The sequence below is a fragment of the Bactrocera neohumeralis genome, chromosome 5, assembly GCF_024586455.1.
Source record: "Bactrocera neohumeralis isolate Rockhampton chromosome 5, APGP_CSIRO_Bneo_wtdbg2-racon-allhic-juicebox.fasta_v2, whole genome shotgun sequence".
NCBI lineage: Eukaryota > Metazoa > Arthropoda > Insecta > Diptera > Tephritidae > Bactrocera > Bactrocera neohumeralis.
Window position 1 is genome coordinate 22,695,358 of NC_065922.1, and position 19,928 is coordinate 22,715,285.

Below are 19,928 nucleotides of genomic sequence, written 5' to 3' on the forward strand. Positions count from 1 at the left end.
CATGTACGCAATGGAATTATAACATTGGCCGAACAGTTGCGCTAACAGAATTTATGCAATTCAACGGATTTCCGTCGCTTCAAATTTATAGTGTCCGTTGTTGTTATTGTAGGCGTGGGTAGTGAAAATTTTAGCTTGCACATTTTATTTATATTTTTTCTAGTAAACTAATTTCTAGTTCTGTGGTACTATTGATTGTGGTTACTGTTGGCGCTTGCTTATTCTGAATTATTGTGTGGAAATGAAATAAAGTAGAGTGTTCTCGCATTCAGGTATACTAAATTCGTAATTCTAACTCATAGAATAAACACCCCTGCTTTGAAAGTGACATCGAACGTGCGGCCTTTTTTTGATCCGAATATTGTTCTTTTTAAGAATATAATGATGTATTACGAACGATTTTTCGATATTCGTGGTGTGGTGCATCATGAATTTGTTCCGGAAGGACAGACGGTCAATAAAGAGTTCTATTTGGCGTTGAGGCGTTTGTGGGAAAATATCCGTCGAAAGCGGCCGGTATTGTGGGAGAACAATTCATGCGATCATATATAACTATGACCACCGTGAATATCATCGCTGAAGGACATCCCAAAAAGTGCCTAGGAAAGGTATTTCGTGATTGGAAAAATAGGTGCATTACATTTGGTGGAGATTACTTTGATGGTGATGAAATAAATATTGATGAATAAATTAATATTTTGCGTTTTATTTAAAATTTCCGTGTACTTTTTTGTAATACCACTGGTATAAAATATTCATCTTCTGCCAATAATGGCAGACGGATTAATGTTGCTTACGAAGATCAGATTTAACGTTTTTTATAATCCAGTACTCCTTGAATATATCAATAACATGACGGGAAAAAGGCTTAGTAAAGTCTTCAGCAGGCTTTCAATAATTGATTTTTTTGATTTACTCTTTCGAGTGATATACAAACATATATGCTAGAACACCACCTTTTATTGTGACCTTTCTAAGCTATTATATATAGGTACATATGTATTATATAGCTAGCTCGATAGTTTTTATTTTTGTCGTTTTGAGATTTTTATACTCTGAGTGGGAACAATATTTGCTCCGGAGTTTGTAACATTCCGAAAGAAGACGTGGGTGGTCTTATAAAGTATGTATAGATAATTATTGATCAGCGTGACTATCTGAATCGATTTTGTCATTTCGGTCCGTCTGCCTGTCTGTGTGTATGCGAACTAGTACCTCAGTTTTTGAGATTTCAACCTGAAATTTTGCACACATTTTTTCTCCCAAGAAGCAGTTGTTACCAGTGCAACTACTTATATCCGTTATGCTCTTTTCGGATAGCCATACAAGATGGGCTCCGAGCATTCAGTGTATGATTTTTTTAGGGTTGGGCTTCAAACTTAGCCAACACCTCTGGTTTTTTGTTCTCGATAATATACCTGTAGCCGGGAACCCAAATTATGGATAAATGGAATTAATCTGCCAGTCGTTTTAGAGCCTTGTTGAAATTGTTCTGGAACTAATAATTGGCGTGGAGAAGGCCAGCAATGTCGAAATTTTATTTACGAATAAAGACGAAAAAGTTTTTGTCGGTATAAGAATCCAAGGGATTATACTTGAGACTTAATTTTGAATAAGTTCATACAAATAACTTTCATTGGAAAAAATAACGAATTTAAGACTATTTTGTCACTGTCTGGTTACCAGCCTTTCTGTTCAGTAAATAGAGTTGTCCGCTTAATAGATTGTACTTAATAAACATCAACAATGTGCATGGTTAATGGAGATGTCCGTTTAATAGGATATTTCACTTATTTTCTATTTATGAATTGTTTTCACTATCCTATCTTCTAAGTTGGTTCGAACTGGACACAGTGTGCTAAATTTTACTAAAATCAGTTCAGTAGTTTATGAGACCACCGCGGACAAACAACGTGACACGTACCTTTTATATATAATGATATGACGAAGACGTAAGTAGAAATTGTCTTTACCTAGGCGAGTTGTACGTTCAACCATTATTTCCAGTTCTAGTCTAACGAAATTTCTCAAAAACCAAAATATTTGCCGCAAAGAACTTTTTAACGAAAATTTCAAATCTGCTGATTCTAAATTCTATAATTTCTTGGCCTAAGCAGTGTTGGGAGCATCAAATATATACTTCGAATTAAAATAGCTTAGCAGTAATTATGAGATTTGTTCAAAAGTAACGTAGAATTTGGAGTTCTTAAGAAATCACCCCCGAGGAAAAAAAGTAATTTTTTGTGATCTTTTTTAGCTCCACCTTCGATGCACTTTTTACCTCCTCAATCGTGGCCTAAGTCATGCTTTCATAGGCCTCTTAAGTTTTTGAAACAAAAAAGTGACAAAAGCCAGGTTTGGGAATATGGTGGCGTGAGCAGGGCGCTTGTCATGCAGTAGAAGTTGGTTTTTGTTCTCCCACAAATTTGGGCGCTTCAGATAGCTTGGTGTGCATTGCGCATAACTTGCAGGTAATATTCTTTATTGACCATAGCACTCTTTGGCAAGAACTCATGATTCACGGTGTTCCTGCAACCAAACAAAACCTTCACTTTCGCTTATGCGGCAGCTTCCGTTGTGATAATTGAACTTTGATTTCCACGTCATCGCCATACACCCATGATTTGTCTGCAGTTATGAAACTCTGGAGCAAATCTGAGTCGTCGCGGACTGAGTCCAATATCTACAGAGCAATGCCAACGTGACACTGTTTTTGGTCGAAAGCGGACAAGGCGTAAAAGGCGTAAAAGCAAACAGGTTCCGAAAATTAACTAAATACTCAATATGGACGACCTGGTCAGAATAAGTAAGAGATATGACTTCCAACAAAACGCAATAAAACAATCGGAAATCGAATAACAGTAGCCCGCGAAAAATCAAAATTCGCTATACTTTTTGTACAAACCACGTACAGCATGCGAAAAAACTGAATTCTCTCGACCTTCCCAAGCGATTTTAAAAATTTCCAAGAACATCCAATGCTTTCGACCCAAACTTTGTTCAGCGATGGGGTCATTTCTGGCTCAAATGCTATGTATGTAAACAAGCAACATTTCTGTATTTGGGACGAATATCAACGAGAAGAGATTCAAGAGCTGTCATTTCATTCAAAAAAGAAACAACTGCTTGATGTGGTTTGTGCGCCTTGTAATCATCGGACCATATTTCTTCAAAAATGTTGCCAGTGAGAACGTAACCGTTAAAAGGGGTTTATAACCGACTATTTAATACCTGAAATAGAAACTCGTGATCTTGACGGCATTTGGTTTCAGCAAAACGGTGCACTTCCCACACATCGTACGCATTGATTAAACGGATTTTTTGAGAGAACACTTCGGTGAGCAGATAATTTTACGTTCTGGGCCGGTCGACTAGTCACCAAGATCGTGTGATATCATAACATTAGACTTTTTCTGTGCGGATATATAAAGTTTAAAGTCTATGCGGACAATTCCGCTCGACTCCAAGGCATGAATCAAAACATCATGCGTGTCATCCGCCAGTTATTAGTCGAAATACTCGAATGAGTCATCGAAAATTGGACTCAACGGAACATCTGAGACGTAGCCGCGGTCAACATTTTAAAGAAATAATCTTAAAAAAATAAATGCCGAAGAATGTTATTTGAAATTATAATAAATATTCCCCATTAGGCTTGAAGTCTCTGTGTTTTTCTTTAAAAAAGTAGTGAACCTCGAATTGGATCACCGTTTATAACTATAAAACAAAGATTGTTGTTGCCGAGGTTGTTGAAGGATAATCAATATTGTATAGAGATATATTATTTTTGCTTTACTTTGGCGATACTTCAAATATTTAGGTTTGGAACTTCGAATTTTCTCCAGAAATATCGCGATTACCAACACTCTATTCTCGAATTTGACCATCGTGGGTCAACCCAGATCTATTATATTGAACGTAATATTATCTAAGAGTTGTTATATCTAAAAAATTTGTTAAACAAGTTATTTTGACTTACCTATATTTCACTGTGGTCGTCTTATAGATATTATCTATCATTGCGGAAATGTTTTAAAGCCTTTCACACACAAACTATTCGCTGCACATTCCTTGAACTCACGTGGGCAGTGACGAACTTAATTGAACGCTAATTAATGGCAACTTTCAAGTAATACAGGAAGAGACCGCAGAAAGCTACACCGAACAGCGGGCTATAGGTCACATAATGAGTTGCGAGCGCTTTTTGTTTGTCTTTAACTTCAGGCTAGACATTTTGCTACCATTGTTGCTTGCGACTTGTTACCGTAGCTGTTTATGTTGCTGATGAAATTGAAAAGCGACGATAATTAAAGTTGACAGTTGCTGCCAGTACAGTGTCAACATAATCTCAACGATCAGCCAACCAACCAACCGACCAAGACGGAACGTACGAGCGCATACTGAACTTACTGCTTTTGTTGTTGTTGTTATTGCCTTCACTGCTTGACTGCACGCTATAACACATTTCAGTTGCTGATCACGTTGGCAACGTGTTGTGCATTTTTGTGACCAACAGACAACAGAATGTTGCAAGGACAAGTTGGGCGCCTGCAAAAAGAAACAGCAAAAATTAAAAAAAAAAGAATTGTGAGAAATACAAAAGTAATTTGCTGCAAATATAAACAGATACACATACATGCATAGGTAAGTGTAAGAAATAATGCATTAAGAGAAATGGCAACTTTGCTAAGGATCCGTGTGACGTGTTTGCTGGCAGTGCTGGCTTTGATGCTGCCGCAATGACAAAATAATGAGCATCACTCAGCGAACAAAGAGACAAAGACGACTGGCAACTTGCCTTAAATCCATTGACAATACGGCATGTTGGCAGGCAGGCAGATAGAGAGACAGCACGGCGACAGCCTGAGGAATAACTTGATTGCAGGACATTAAGAAACTCGGTGTAACTGTCAAGTCGTTCAGTGCTGGAGCAATTCAACATAGATGCTTATTTATATCCTACACAAGCTGGATGAAATAAATGATGACAGACAACAGTGCTCAGGGAATGTGCAGTTGAAAGAGAAGAAACAGGAGAACCAGATTGAAGAAGAGGTACTGTAAGTTGCAGTCAGTGTGACGTAGTTGCGCGGAGGTAATGGATTTGGCCACGTTAGAGATCAAATATGCTCAAATTAGGAAAAGTAGGGGGAAGAAGAAATCTTCGAGGTTAGAGATCATTTGAAAATTACTTTTAGAAATGAAAATGTCGCAAGTCCGGTTGGCTCAAGACCAAACATAGGCTTATCTAATTAATGCTATTTGCTAAAGATATAGGCAACAGTTAGAAATATTAGCAAACAATGGATAGCTGAAAAGTGTTTCGAAGAATCATATTCGACAAAGTACAACAAAATCGAATTGACAACATTAGGAATTAGAAACAATAAGAATATAGTTAGTACTTAGTAGCATAAGGTGTGGTAACCAGCTAACTATTAGCATCATCACAGGAATAGGTTTGAGTACGTAAGGTTATCCCAACAGGAATTTCACTTGGACTAAAATACTTATATTATGGATCATAAGATGCTTCTACATCGCTTTGAGCCTTTCACAAATGTTTTGAGACGGCAAACGCCAGTTTTGGCAACGGATCCTGGTTCGCCGAAGGTAAGACTGACGAGATGAATGATTCCAGCAAAGACTGGACAATATACAAGAAAGTGCCTGGATGTTTCCATCTTACCCTCCTCCATACAACTTTGAAAACTTGCGGCTCACAAGATTTTTATTCTTACCATATGAATGCTTGTTGGACAATGTCCAGTAATAACCCCTGAGATTGCAACAAAATGAACTTTGATAAGCACAAGTAGTAGAGTAGATCTCCTACGTTCTATTCTAGGCCAAAAGGATCTTGCAGTCGAAAAAGAGCTGGTAGTCAACTAGTGGCGGTTAAGCGCACTTGAAGTTAATTGGTCCAGTGCTCGAACTCAAGATGGCAACGGAGATCCATTTCGTTTCGATTCCGATGTGACCGAGCAGGACAAGAATTACCAGAGATTCCACTATGAGCGGACATCTGTCTAGTCGAGGTAAAGTAGCTTGATCCTATTTCTAGTGAGGAAAGACACTCCTTGACCTGCTTTAAGTGCACAATTAGCGAGCTCAGTGCTAGTGTTGCAGCTCTGCTCTTGGGTCACCCCCATGGAAGAGTACCATTCAATAGGAGCCCCTTCTGCTTAAAAAACATTACAGTAGTCGGGTAGCCTAAAGGTAAAACTGACGGAGAGCTCTTTACAGAAAACTCGCCTATCATTCAGGTTGAAGATGTGAGCCTCCGGAATGTTTGTGAACTTATAGCTCCAAGTAAAAATTATTCCCAGTGGGATACCCTGGGTTAGCTCACAGATTTAAAATCAATGGGTTTCTTCAGATATTAATCACAAAAGAATTGCTTGATCAATTCAAAGTATAATCGGTACAATATCCGGCATGGTGGAACACAGTGACCGTTTTGTCTCTCTCCAGTTAGTCGGTACTCGTATCATACCTTATGAATCTAAGAAAATAATGTTTATCGCTTTTAGAGGTGATATGACAGTCCGCGCCTTCTTCGTAACAGGTTTCCCGATGAAGTCTATGTTTAAACTGTTATGTGTCCTTCGGTATCTACCAGTGAACCCATTTTTCATCGACGGCCACAAAATTACTCTGAAACTGATTCGGTATGATCTTAGACCGGCTCAAACACTGCTCTAAAGTAGTATTAAGGTTGTCCCGGTATTCTGGATGAAGAAAATTCGACACTCACCCATCGGCAGCTTTCTTATGCCAAATACACATGACCCACGCGGACTTTTGAGATGCCTACAGTTCCTATTATCTTTCCCAGCTTTGCGTGGAGGTGTGCGATATGTAAACACAGACTTCTGGATATTATCCATCGCTGGTTTTCGGGTAACATCGTCGTGAAGAAATTATAAATTTACGAACGACTGCGTGAAAACTTGTTAAACTAATTATTTACATTCGCTATTGAAGGAAGAGTCTTAGCACTGCATCGAGTATCTCAGGGCTTTTTAATTTCGGTAAGGGCTTTCTCTCCCAAAAACAAGAATAAAATCACGGTTAAAAACAAACTCTCTCTGCTCTCAGACCTGAACATATTTAACACACTATCAGCTGATATAACAAAGGCAAGTGTAAGAGATTCGAAGATATTAATGATCTCAGTTGAAATCCGATCGATTTGAGTGCGAATTCGAAATAATATTCACTCAAACTTCTAACAACCTAAAACTCAAATCAATTGCAGCACTTCGAGGACTTTCAAGCATCCTTAGAAAACAAATCTAAGAAAGATTTGGCGGTAAAGCGCTTCTACTTCAAAAAAAATTAATACTTATTTACAAAAGGCTTTCTTAGTTTTACTTCACACTCACACAAATAAGTACAAATATTCTTTTGCTCATTTCCTCATTATCATTCTCCAAAGTATTTAGTTGGTTTGGGAAAAGTTGAGCTATACTTTTTGAGGAAGAAAAAAGATTTGCCTGATTTCCTATATACTGTACAATGATCTATGCATGTCTGTGTATGAAATGCGTACGTGTATGAGTAATTGGAGTGCGCGCCAGCGGTGCGTTGCCGGAATTTTGATGCGCGTAACGAGTCACGTGACTGGCACACTGATACCGCTGATACCACTTATGTTACCGACACCGTTGTTGTAGCCATTCACTGGCGCGGCTCTTGTTGTTACACAGAGCATACTTTTTGTTACTTTCTTCCCGCCTGCCTGCCGTTTGGGAGGGAGCCCCACTTCGTTGCATAGTCTCAGCACTCCGATTTTCGTCTTTCGCCAATTGCTAGCTGAAGGACGTTTCCAGCATCACGTCATGTCACGTCTCGTCTTCGTTGTTATCATTATTGTTGTTGTTGTTGTTGCTGATGATGATGAACACAAACGAGTGTTGACGAACTTTTGGTTGCCTACGCATTGTCGGTGATAGTGTTCATTTACTGGGCACTCTGTGTTTTGTTTTCTGTTTCTCTGCTTTGTTTTTGTACTTCGCTCTGGCTACTTCTTAATGCATTAGAGTTGATGTGCAGTCCGCACCTTGTCCTCATCCATGACAAGTGAGCTAAGTAAAATTGCAAAGTGACACAAATGTTTCGCAGCACTTTGGATCCGCATTTGCCCCTTTCTTCGGGTAAGCGGATATTCAGCGAGTGGCGCTTCCAAGCCGCTCAGTTTGTGCAAAGTGACCATCCAACAGTGCGATTTTGGCTGCGTCTTTAAGCCAATTTCGGCAACCAAAGTGCTGTCAGTTCACATTCAAAGCAAAAGTTTTTACCTCTATTTACTAGAGAGACACATTAGCACGTAAGCCGAGTAGTGTGCCCAGGTTGCAGGGTGGTTTTATTCTCATCTGCCTATCTTGGGTTTGCTGTTGTTTTGGTTCGGGTTAGCATAATACTGAGTGGTTATCAGTAGCTTAACTTCTACCGCTCAGTTCCACGTGTCATGTGATATCAACGCGCAAATGCTTATCCCGATTAGTCTTCAATTCAATTTTCTGCTTATAGTTTTCCTCTATAAGCTATCACTCTCCTACAATAAGTGGCAACGCAGGGGATTTTTACTGTTCGTGTTAATTAATATAATTTTCATAACGAAAACTGTGTGTATTAAAAATGTTTTTTTTTTTTTAAATCGATACTATCAATCAAATTCGAGGTGAAATGAATACTAGACAACCAGAAGCAGTGAAAAGATAATGATTCTCCAACAATTCAATATCAAGTATATAATAGGATTCGTGTTCATTTTAGCTACAGTTTTTTCAAGCGAGTATTATTTCTAGAAAAGGGATCAACAAAGGGTCCCTCGCGCCCAGATCCGGAGAATGCCAAGGATATAAAGCCATTCGAAACTCACATGAGATTTCGCACTCTTTTCGTCGTTTTGTGACCCTCCACACATAGCTTTGTCTCTCCGCGAACCGAGGCGGTAGGTTACTCGAATAACTGGCGGTTTGTCTCCGGAGAGGAAGTATGAAGCCATGTTAGGTCTGCCTACAAAACATATGGTATAAATAGAAGTAACCTCTTGAAACAAAATAATAAGACTTTTGAAATTAATTTTGCGTGTAAACCCATTCGCCGAAATATTTTTTTCCAGATTGGTATGACTTTCAGCGACATCTATGCCAAATGTCAAATCGAAATAATTATTAGTGTTTAGTGTTCTGAACTACATAAAGTCCATTAGGCAATTTTTACGATGACTGAAAATATTCAACAGAAAAGTTCCCTTAAATTTTGTGTGCGGAATCAAATTTCTGCTGCCGAAACGTTCAGAATATTGGAAAAGGCCATCGGTGATAATCATTTTTCGCGAGCAAATGCTTTTGATAGGTACAAATTATTCAAAGAGGATCGAGAACGCGATGACGACGAACCACGTCCAGGTCGCCATCAACCTCCACTGATGATCAACACGTCAATAAAGTAAAGGAATTTTTGATTTAGAATCGATTAACTGTCAGAGATCTTACTGCAATCATTGGATTATCGGAAGGATCAGTGATAACCATTTTGTAAAATCAATCAAGAAAATGCAAAACACGATTGGTTCCAAAATCACTCAATTTTTTCGAAAAACAGCGAAGCGTTACCGTCTGCAGAACAATGCTTTCCGACTACCAGGACGGCATGAGATGTATTATTACTGGCAGTGAGTCTTGGATCTAAGCTTAGGATCCGGAAACAGACGATCAATAGCACTCCGAATGTCTTCCGACCGACCTAACAGTCAACAAAGAATACTATTTGAGCGTTATGCGTCATTATGAGAAGCTATTCGGAATTATGAGCCGACAACTCTAGGATTGTGCACCACGATAATGCACCGTCGCACACTACATTGATCGTGACGCAACCACTATATTCGCTTTATTAAGCTCCGTGTGACTTCTGGCTATTCAGCAAACTCAAGCGAGCGCTCTGGCGAAACCGTTTTGAGTCAATTAAAGACATTAAACATAAATTGCTACGCGCATTGAAGGAAATTGGCTTCAGCAGTTGTTTCGGGGATTGAAAAACACTTTGGGACAAGTATATTGGGGCCAACGGATGTTATTTTGAGAGGGACGTCATAGATGTTGAAGAAAAAATTTACAATTTTAAATTATGAACAAAGTCCTATTATTTTTTGCTCCTAGTAGTAAATAGACACCAAAAAAACATTTCAATCTGCCTAATATGTATTTATACTCATGGTTGGGACGGAAATTTCGAAGTCTTTATTTTGGGTATTTTATCGTATCCAAATAACTCACGGCTTGACACTCAAGTTTCCTTTATTTCAAATGTATGATGGAACAAATTTTTTGTTTTTTTGGGCATGTTGTTAACCAAAAATATTAAAAATTAAAAACAAAACTCATTCAGCTATAGATAAATCAATCGAAAAATAGTATAATAGTTACAATATGAGCTCGAAACGTAGGAGACTGACATGCGACGAAAAAGTGATATTTTTTATTTTTTTAATTAATTTCATTTACAATATTTTTGAAATTAATATTTTATTTTATTTTTGTTTTTTTAATTGAAACATGAAGTTTAGTAGAGGTTTCACTTTAAAAACAATAAAATCGGCCGCTTTTATTTAAGCACAGAAAAGCTAATTTGTGTTTTACTCATTAAACGTAATAAATTAAAAACTATAATTATAATTAGATAATATAATATAATTTATTTTACTTATGCTTACTAAAAACAAAAAACGTGACCTTCGGCTGCACCGAAGCTAATATAACATTCACAGGTGCATTTCTTTTAGTAACTATGTGTCCAGTTTGTATGGAAGCTATATGCTATAGTAATCCGATCTGAACAATTTTTTCGGAGATTATGTTATTATCTTAAGCAGTAATCCATTTCAAATTTCGTGAATATATCTTGTCAAATGCAAAAGTTTTCCATACAAGCCCTTGATTCCGATCGTTCAGTTTGTATGGCAGCTATATGTTATACAGGTCCGATATCGGCAGTTCCGACAAATGAGCAGCTTCTTGAAGAGAAAATGACGTTTGCAAAATTTCAAAACGATAACAATTTTCCATTGTTGTCTCAAAAACTGACAAATGACTAGTTCATATATATACAGACTAACTATCGACCGACAGACAGAGAAAAATCCGAACGAACGAAATAGTGCGATAAATATGTGAGAACGAACGAACGAAATATATGTGGTAAGGTTTGCGTGGCCACGAGTGTATATTTTTAACGCACTTTTTTTAGCTTTACCTGTATGTATATGAAACAGACTATGTTTGTAAAATTTTTGTAGCACCGAAACGCTAGTAGTATACACTTGAGTGGCCCTATGACCAAGCTATCAATAGATTGAGCAACACTAAACAAAACTGGCCCCAAAAGTATGTAATATCTAACAAGAAGGTTAAACTATCGTTGCTGCCTTTTGGATAAATAATATGCTCAACACATCCTTAGATAAAGTGAAAACAGTGCGTGTAGCTAAATATAAATATTAAGTTAAAAAAAGAAAATAAAACTAGCGTTTTTGAAATATTTAAAACTAAAGGGTTCAAAATAAGTTTTAATTTAATCTGAGAGAAATAATGAAGGAAAGAAACTAGTATTCATATAGCAAACGCATATTATAAATCGGTTCGTAAACCATCGCACCAAAACCTTATATGGCATATCAATATAACTGCAATCTCATAAAGCATTTCACCGTTTAATAAATAACACGTTAGCGCATTAAACTACAGTAATAAAAGTTAATATTCAAACCATTGTTTTTACCTCGGTAGGAAGTAAAAGTTTTTAATACTCAACCAAATGAAGTGCCATATGCATTAGGGTGTACGTTATTTCCCAACTTTGTTATTTTTGTTTGCAAACGTTAAAGTTTTGGCCTTAAATATTGATTCAATGTAAACAAGCGCTTTATTTTATATTTAACTCGTGCCTACACCATATAACTTTTCCACATATTTTATATGGGATTTTTTGGTCTTTTGCAAAAAAAAAAAAAATTGTCTCCGAAGAAAATAAACATACAGCTTTAAAAAAAATTGTATTCTCATGCAAAACTTGCAGCTCGGATAATTTTTTCCATAAAAAATTTTTTTAAAAGGACGCAGTTAAACTTATGCATGGTACTCCATGTCGTATAAGCAACACAGAACGTACGTGGCTCAGGCCACTTGATGTACAAGTATAACTTTCACTGCATATAATTGCTAGAGTAATGCTTCTATGGAAAAATTTCAGAAAATTTTGTATTAAAATATCACTGTTACAAAGTTGTAGATTTGCTTGTTTATAATAGGTTGTCAAAAAAGTCTTGCGGTATTTTCGTTAGTTGGCGCTGAAAGCGCGTAGTGTTAGTTTTATTCGTCGCATCGGGTCATGCTATACCTTTTTGGAAAGCTCAATTCACGCGCTAACACGTGTTTGATTGATTGTCGTTCCTTTTAAGTCGTTTGTGAGTTATAGCGTCGCAAACATGGAGCAAAATAAAGAGAAAATACGGCATATTTTACAGTACTACTACGATAAAGGCAAAAATGCATCTCAAGCCGCCAATAAAATTTGTGCAGTTTATGGACCCGATACAGTTTCCATTTCCACTGCACAATGATGGTTTCAACGTTTTCGTTCTGGTGTAGAGGTGGGCGAAGATGCGCCACGCTCCGGAAGGCCTGTCGTCGAAAATTGCGATAAAATCGCTGAATTGGTCGAAAGAGACCGACATAGTAGCAGCCGTAGCATCGGTCAAGAGCTGGGCATGAGTAATCAAAAATTCATTTCAATTTCAATAAAAAAAAAAATTCAGTAAAAAGTCGAATGTTATAAGCATAGGCAAAAAATGGTTTAATCACGATTAAAATGAAAAATAGAGAGTTTTTTATATTGATTCCTTGTTTCTATAGCAAAAATTGAAATTTCAGGTGCGTTTGCAAAAAAACAATGAACTGGGAAAATAACGGACACCCTAATAAATACCCACCGATGCATACTCTTCACAACTTTATAAACCTGTGCGTACCACTATGGTCTTCCCATTCATTTGAACTCAATTCCCATATGAAGCACGAAAATAAAAACCAAATCCCACAACAATACAACAAGAGAAGTGGCAAACAGCAACGTGAAATAGAAAAATAACGATAAAAGCCGAAACAATAAGAGCTAGTAAAAATCAGTGGAAATGAAAACTTTTAAAACCAAAACAAAATGCCAAACGCTAAATAAGAGAAAGCAGCGGGAAAACTGCTGCACTTCGACAGTTTTATAGCGGCCATCAACGCGCGCGCAAAAGCCATACATTAAAAGTGAAGCGGAAGCCAAAGTGAGCAAAGAATAGTCGAATGAAAAAAAACAACAAAAAATCAAACAACTCCAGCACCGCTGAGAAAAGAATTGCTAAGTGCGCACTAACTGGTCACTGCTCGAATTGCTAGCCAAATTGCGCAATACTAAATAGGACAAACAGGGCTGCTTGCCGGCACATCACCTCTTTGGCGCGCAGCAAGCGGACAGGAATTTTTCCGAACCTCCCTTTCGCTTATGTGCTTCGCTAAGTAGATGCTTTGTTTTTTTTTTTTAAATTCCGCTGCCCAGCAAAATGTTCGCAATTTTATGTTTTTGCTTTGTTGGAAAGAAATTTCAGTGGCAACTCTAAAAGCATGCTCGCACGCACATTCCTTCCTCATTTCTGCCCTGCGGCACTAAAAATACGCAACTGTTGTTTTAAAGAAAATAAAGAAATTACAGAAAGAAAGTTTCTTTTCTTTTTAGTTACAGTTTGACAGCGTGTCATCACAGCGGTAAGTGTGTACGTGTGTGTGCGCTTGTATGTGTTCGTGTGCGGTGCGTGACACTGCAAAATTAGTTTGAAGTTCAATGCGGGTTGACCATTTATGTGGTTAACTTTTATGTTTCGGAGCGTAAAAGGATCATGACATTTAATTTGGTCAAAAGAAACAAACAACAATAAAGTTGCCTGCTTACTTGTAAATTTATTTTTAGCTGTTAACCTTTCTTGGAATTGAAGAAATAGGCAAAAAGTATTTCACACAAAAGGAAGACTCATTCAATTAAAGAAGATGATGTATAGCAAGGAGAGTGTTGGAGATAAATATGTATAATATGTATGAGTGCATATTTCTATGTATATATATGTATGTAAGGACATTCACAAATATTGTTTCATTATCATAAAAGCTTCAGCCGGTGAGCCTTAGTTTTCAGTTTCTCTTCACTAGTTTTTAATCACTCATTAAGTTTTTAGAAGTAGCATGGACTATTGTATTCACAACAAATTAAAATAAAATTAAGGCAAATATACAATGCATTGACATGTACAGGTATATAAGGGTACCTTCCGCTTAAAGAAACTAACTCTGCTTTAAAGTGTATTTTCTAATTTAAGCAAATGTTAATAGTTTAAGTTAATAGTTAAGCCTAGCAAAGAACCCAGTCCCGTGGGTTAAGGACGCAAATTGGAACTGGTATTTCTCCGGGTGCTGCAAGAGAATTGCACAGCCTTTGTTGACCTTCTGGAACTGCACTTAACTTGGATGATCCATTCATTCAAACCTTTCAAGTCGTCCGGACCGGATAGCATCATACCAGCGCAGCTGCCGCAAGCTATTAAGGTATCACGCAGCTTATTGACACCTAAACTGTATAAAAGTGGGATACATCCCAAGGGCCTGGAGATGAGTTAGTGTTACGTTCATCCCTAATATATAGGGCTCATCATGGATAGGAAGCTTTCTTGAAAGCCAAATATCGGAGAGAGAGAAAAAAGACATTAATTGTCTTATGCTGCTGTAAATAAGCCATTGGCAAAGATGGGGTCTCTCAACGAAAGTAGTCCTCTGGCTCTACGACACCACAGTCAAAGCCATTATGTTCTGTGCAATATTTATGTGGTGGAATTTTCAAGAAAAGACCACATTTGCACGGAAAGTCGAGAACATTCAACGTGCGACACTCATCGGCATATGTGGTGCACCGTGGATATCGCAGGAAGGTGTATGGCTGCAAAAGTTGCTACCAGACTAAGGGGAAACTGGGTTCCAAAATGAAGACATGCCTAAACACTGGGAAATCTTTATACACTTTGACTTTACACCGGTTCACTTGGATCGTGGAGTCATGTCAATCCGAACTCAGGGCGGCTCCTTCTCTGCCCACATCAGCGAAGGAGTTGTGGGTGGTGAGCTTCTTTATGGATGGGTGGGGTAGGTTGGTGGAGGGGTTTACTGCCAGCAGCTACAATCAACTCCAATTTCAGACTTTCTGACAATTGCAGGGTTTTCCAAGCCACGGTTGCAGCCATTAAGGGGACAGTAGATTTACTTCTCTGCAGTGTAGTCTCCTTCAAAGAAGTAACCATTAACTCAGATAGCAAAGCAGAGATGCTAGTCTTGAACTCATTAACAATGCATTCAGAGTTGGTTAAGGACTGATATGGGTCACTATGGAATCGCTGGCAACGATAAATCTGATGAGCTAGCAAGTAGAGGCACGCTTCAACTGCTATCAATAGAATGTAAGCGGGTCGATGCTCCCGTATCAACTTGTGTTCTACTATTAGATAGCTGGGCTTCGCTGGAACTTGGCCAGCTCTGAGCCACCATCGGTATATGCGCTGTCTCAAAATTCTTTGGTCTCAGATTGATCGCAAGAGATCTAGACTAGTCTCTCTACATTTGTCAAGGTTTTAATATGCCATTGCCCTATTTGCAGCCATGCTGTAAGGCGGGAATCTTACTAGATGTCATCTGCAGAAGCTGTATGCATGAAGAAAAGGTGAAAATATCTCAACAATTCCTTCTTGCCTGTTTCGCGTTTGGGAGGTTAAGGCTAAAATGCTTAGATGCCCATAGCTTCAGCCATCCCTTCGAGTTGGTGGGATTGGAAATTAAATGGCTGTGCAAATTTGTATTGGCCACTAAGCGTTTTGTTAATTTATTAGACCGAACGCAAGAGTTCTCCTTTTCTATGGCTTCACGAAGGACTGCATATAGCTGTCCACGCGCGATCTCTTTAGATGAGCCACCTAACCTAGCCTAATCCTAACCTAGGTCAAATATGAAGGTTTTGCTAACAGTTTTGCTCGATTGGATAAACCTCGTGCATCATACGTTCTTGTAAAAGGGTCGTACGGCCAATGAAAAATAACTTGACTGAGGTTCACAAATCCACACAACCAGTTTAGAATCGAAAGTATTATTGTGAAAAAAAATAAACTTAGAATAGTTTTTATGTTAAAAGCGGAACTGTTTATTTTTTTACATCGAATATCTTCAAGCATGATAAGTATGTGAGTTTGTGAAAAAGTTATTTGTTATCAGCAGCGAATTATTTAAATAAATCATATACCTTTGTTTAGAACAAAAAGATTCTACGTGAAATAATTTATCTTGAAAGTTCACAACTCATTGGTGGACACTGATAACTATACCCTGCTCCTCGATCACTTAATTCTCGTGTATTCTACTTTATGTTTCATTTTACTATTACTGTTCTTTTTATTTGTTCGACATCAATATCATTGAATAAAGGTAATTATTTTGAATAAACAATTCAGACTTCTACCTTCCATCAAAAAAATCGCCTCATTCAAATTTCAATCTGAATTGAAATAGATAGCGAACTCACATGCATTTGATAAATGACCCACGTGGCTTATTGCTTACACGCAATGTACCGTTTAATGGCGGCACATTTGTTTTAGCGCAAAATAGCTGAGACTTTCATTGCGCAAAATGAAAACAACAGCAAGAAAAAAGAAAAACATTTCAACTGCGGCATTGAATAAAAGATGGACCAGTAAAAATAGAAAACAAAATCGAAAAATAACGAAAAGTGGCTGCAGCCGTCGAATGCTGAGTAAATTGAGCTAAGCACATCATTTGTTAGACGCTTTCAGCTAAATACGAAACACAAAGACAAAAAAAACATATGGAAAAAAGAATAAAAACAAGCGCTAGAATAAGTATAGATGGTTGACCTAGATGATGCAGCTATTTGCGTAATGCTTTCACCGAAGCCAAAAAGTGATTGCAATCGATAGCACGAACATATTCTATACATCCAATAAAAGTTTAAGTAGCTCGTTGAGTACTATCTATTACTGCATAAAATTCCTTTATTAGCTTTCCTTTTAGATAGAAGTAAAATTTACTTCTATTCTTGCTGTACATTCACAAAAAATAACTGTTTAGAATATATACAAATTTATTAAGTTGTAGATTGAGGTTTTTTTTAAGTAAGTGGAGAAAGTAAGCTCTAAGAGTATAAAAAACCTTCACTCCGTTGGAAAGATCAGGTGGAGAAGGACCTGGCTAATACTGAAATCGCTAATTGGCACCAAACAGCAAAAAGAAGAAATGTTTGGCGCGTTGTTGTAAACTGGATTATAATCGCGTAAGAAGAAGACGTCAGGAAAGTGCGTTCAGTTTTATAAATGATTTAGCTGGTGAGAAAGTTGCATCTCAAAGTTCTCTAAAGTCGTAGATTTTAATAAATCAAAACATTAATTAAAGCACATTTCTCTTAAAGAATACCAATACTTCAATATAATGAATCAAGTCAATTCAAGAGAGCATCTAGATAATATATATAATAAGAATAAATAATATAAAGGAGGAAAGCTGATGCTAACTAAATTAAAAATTTTCCGCTAAAACTCAAATGGATTTTCAACTACCGCCATTAAATTTTAATTCCATTTTAACATTATGCTGTTTTTATTTTTGCCATCACCTTCACTTGTTCTACGAGCTGTATTTACTTAATTGCACTAAAATCGTCTTAATAGTACGACGTGATGGTGATACACCACGTATACGTAACATTAAATTACCTTCACTTAAGGGGCTATACCAGTGTGACACTTTCAAAAAAAAAAAAAAAATTTTTATTTGCTATTTCGATAGCTTACATTTCTATAAATATCTGTGAAATCGGGAAGGTCGTATCTTGAATAGTTGTTGGATGGCAGCGTTCTAAAGATCGACCGCTCGGAGGTGCAAACATATAGTATATACATAAGTGAAACTTTAAACGCGTTTTTCTCGAAATGACATTTTTCAAAATTGCTGGCGTCCTAACTCAATGAGAAATTGACCGATTGACTTCAAATTAAAACTGAGTATTTTTGAGTACATTTACCATATAATGACCTACGATCTTTTTGATTGGTTGAAAATTGTCAATTTGGCATTAAAACAACGATAATTTTTTAACTAAAAAAACAATTTTTTTTTTTTTCAAAACTACGCCATTTTGTTAATTATTGATATTGATTAAAGATCGTAAGTCATTGTATAAGAAATATCTTTAAGTTTAATAAACTTTTCAAATTTGTTTGTTTCAGCAACTCATTCGGCCGGAATCATGCCAGCAGTTGGGGCACTTTTTTTTTGGCACCTCCGAAGACAGCCCATAACTTCGTTATTTTTCTATATTTTTGTATAAAAATCTTAAAATATGGTTGAAGATATTTTCTCTTATAAAAATTCACGAAAATCTCCTAATTTTTCATGCGTCGCACTGGTATAACCCCTTAAGGGGTGTACGGTTTCTTTTTCCGTGAATATGTGCTGCAAATCTGATATAAGAGAACTCTATCTGACATTGGTCATTAAATGTCTTAATAAATATTCAAAGTATCTCGGGTCTAATGTGATTGAAATTTCATCGTAAAATTAATAATAAGCCAAGTATATTGAACGGTTTGGTGAACATATGTTGACTGCACTTTGCAAACAAATAAGTATACAAACCATCTTCTGAAATAATAACTGATATCCAGTAAATAATAACACATAAAAAGTGTTTCTCTTTGCTCAAAAATATTTGCACAAAGTTAAAAATGGTTGTCAATATAACTATTCGGTTCAACATTCCTTTATAAAAGTAAGGAAATTCTAAAACCAATCATTAAATCAATTCTTTTGTATCATATGCCATTGATCAGGCGCCATAGGCGCAATAAAGGAATAACCGGCACTAGAGGCATAAGAGGTTGCCGCTTGACTGAAGTTCGCAAGAAAACAGAAGTCAATATTAAATCAATATAGAATGAAGAAGATCGGCTCGATCGAATTAATTATTGCAAACATCATCTGGTAAGGTACTCGTATAAAGACCATATCCTTCAATGCTTTGGGACGACGGAACATTTTTGAGGCTCTATGCAACAGTAAAGAGTAATCAATCACATAAATATATGGCAAAATTCTGGTTCAGGTGCATTTTATTAAAAAAAAAAATTATTTAACATTTCAGCCATGAGCTTGTTAATGTCCAAGAAAAAACCCGAAATATTACATCAAAACATTATTGAAAAGCCGACTAGAAATCATAAAACTTTTTCGTTTAATAAAATAGAATTTATTACCGAAATACGTAAAGTTAAGCGAAATATTCTCGCTTAGTCAGAACATTAAAGGGCCGTCGTTATGCAAGATAGATTAATATCGCTGAAAAAGCTAAAGGCTATTAAATTAAACTATCAAGTTTGGCAAGTGTTGCGAAGATTGAAAGAAGTTCCGGCATAAGTTCATAACATCACATGGGGACTAATCTGAAGAAGACAACATAATGTAGACGAATGTATAAATAAAAAAAAAGTAAGAAAGGGCTAAGTTCGGGTGCAACCGAACATTTTATACTCCTGCAACTTACAAGAATTAACGCCTGGGACATACATTAAGATGTCAAACGTATGTACATATGCTATTTATAACTCATACACCGACACATTTGGCATAAAATTTGACAAAAAAACGAAGATCATTATACTTAGTCTATGGAAGTTGTAGTAGTATCGACCCGATTCAACCCGAACACAGAAAGGATCCTGTCTGAATTTAAGTAAATATCTTACACATTATCCGATATTTTCGGATCGTATC

General features: G+C 36.9%; 1 protein-coding gene across 4 annotated transcripts in view; it reads right to left on the reverse strand.

The window, feature by feature from the left end:
* LOC126759943 (monocarboxylate transporter 5) overlaps positions 1-19,928 on the reverse strand; it is a 272,426-nt gene that overhangs the window by 129,584 nt on the left and 122,914 nt on the right. For all 4 annotated transcript variants that reach the window (XM_050475193.1, XM_050475192.1, XM_050475182.1 and 1 more), the window contains one exon: positions 3,980-4,548. The gene's annotated coding sequence lies outside the window, so the exon portion shown is untranslated. The remainder of the gene's footprint in view (positions 1-3,979; positions 4,549-19,928) is intronic.